At 29.7% G+C, this 1,898-nt stretch overlaps 1 pseudogene; it reads left to right on the top strand.

Annotated features, from left to right (window-relative positions):
- The first annotated feature begins 949 nt into the window (after nucleotides 1–949).
- Nucleotides 950–1,624, top strand: LOC117286277 (annotated as a pseudogene).
- The last annotated feature ends 274 nt before the right edge of the window (nucleotides 1,625–1,898 follow it).

Below are 1,898 nucleotides of genomic sequence, written 5' to 3'. Positions count from 1 at the left end.
AAATAAATATATAGGAACAAATTTAAGGTAAAACAGATACTTTAGAAATATTTAACACATTAAAATAGGAAATAGCTCAAAACAGTTATTTAAGAAATAATTAAATTATAGCCAGAATCCACTGCAAAAAGTAGAGAAATGGAGGGGCCAGGGATTTAGCTCAGTGTCACTGCACGTGCCTCGCAAGTGCAAGGTCCAGACTTTGATCCCTGGTTAAAAAAAAAAAAAAAAGTAGAGAAGTGGGATTTTTGTCAAAAAGGCTGAAAACAAAAATGTCTTGGTAACACCAAGAAGTTTACCTATTAACAGCACTCAAAAAATCCGTAATTTTGTGAAAGTTCCAAATAACCAAGACTTTAATTGAATTACCAATTTATGTCCACATAGTAATTTTCAAATTTAAATCACCTAAGATATTTGTGGCTCAACTACAATTGTAAACACATTTTATGGAAAGCTACCCAGCAGTGCTTTTAAAATTCAAATTAAAAGAAATGTTAACATTTTATTTTGTAAATGTTTTCACTTCTACAATGGATAAGTAACATTTTCAAGGCAAAAAATAAAAATAATCTTAATAAATATAAACAAACAATATTGCCTTCAGATTTTGAAAATGATGAGTCTTTTGTGATGACCGGTTTGTTACATCTCAGAAGAAGTGTGTCTTTGAAAAGAATCATGCTATACCTTAGTTTTTAAGTTGCCTCTTTCATTTAAAAGGTCATAAAAGGCCTATGAAAAGAAAACAAAGCTTCAGATCTTAGTAGTAGTTTGAGTATTAATGCATTTTTATCTTATGAGTTTCTTTTTTTCTTTTTTGTGTATCTTACAAACTTCTTTAAAGTACAGGTAGGAGAAGAAAATGCCTTAACATTTTGATGACTGAACATAAACTGCCTACTCTCCCTTTGAATATATTCCTTAAAATGGTAAATAAAAGAAACCAATGGAGACAGTAAAAATAAAGCAGTACATTGAGGAACCAGGAATAACAGCAATTCAAGCATGGATCAAAGTATGTACAAAAAAGATCAGCAGTGTGGATATTGACAAACTTATAAAGGATTTCTCTTAAATAGAAAAGAAAATTATAGAAACCAATGAAAAGAATAACATACTGGAAATTCAGTTGGAAACAAGTACCTGTTAATTAAAAGTACTGCAAACAAAGGAAGCTTCAATTAAAAAGGGAATATAAGAATAATATTGCCAAACTTGTACATGAAATGAAAATCAAAGAGGAAGAACATAAGACAGAAATAAGCAAACTTTATCAACATATGTAGAAAAAAGTTGAATTAAATGAATAAAATCACAAAGATCTAATAAAGAAAAAGGAGATATAAATTTCAGAGTTAAATGCAAAGTTGATAGCTCAAGAAAAAGAAAAGAAAAATGAAATAATCAAACTATAGCTGGAGTTTGATGCGAAACTAGCAAGAGTTCCAGCTAAATCAAAATCATATCCAGATGCTATTTTCCCACAGAGTATCTACAGAAGGAAGCTTCAACATCCTCAAGAAGAAAAAAACAGATTGCAATTCTTCACAGTACCCTTCATGACTTGGAGCAGCGCCTTTCTATCAGCAACGATTCTCATCTTAAACTTAGATGTCTTTGAGTATAACAGTAATTCATTAATTACTAAAATACATAAATAATAAATAATTAAAAAGTAAAGCACTAATCACAAAGGACAACAAAGTGTATCTCTTCCCAGGCTAAAAGCTCCATTTATGTACAAGTGAAATTATTTTTAAAATTATTTTTTTAAAAGATGTGAAAAATAATCACATACAATTAACATAAATATTTCAGGAGGTAAAGCATGATTGCCCATTCCTAAAGTTTGGACTACACATAGTGAGTCCCTTAGGAAAAGCACATAATGAAAG

Source organism: Fukomys damarensis, unplaced genomic scaffold (genome assembly GCF_012274545.1).
Source record: "Fukomys damarensis isolate Sample0158 unplaced genomic scaffold, DMR_v1.0_HiC HiC_scaffold_16, whole genome shotgun sequence".
Classification (NCBI taxonomy): Eukaryota; Metazoa; Chordata; class Mammalia; order Rodentia; family Bathyergidae; genus Fukomys; species Fukomys damarensis.
The sequence above is the reverse complement of the archived record's forward strand: the minus strand, read 5'-3'. Positions and strand labels throughout refer to the sequence as shown.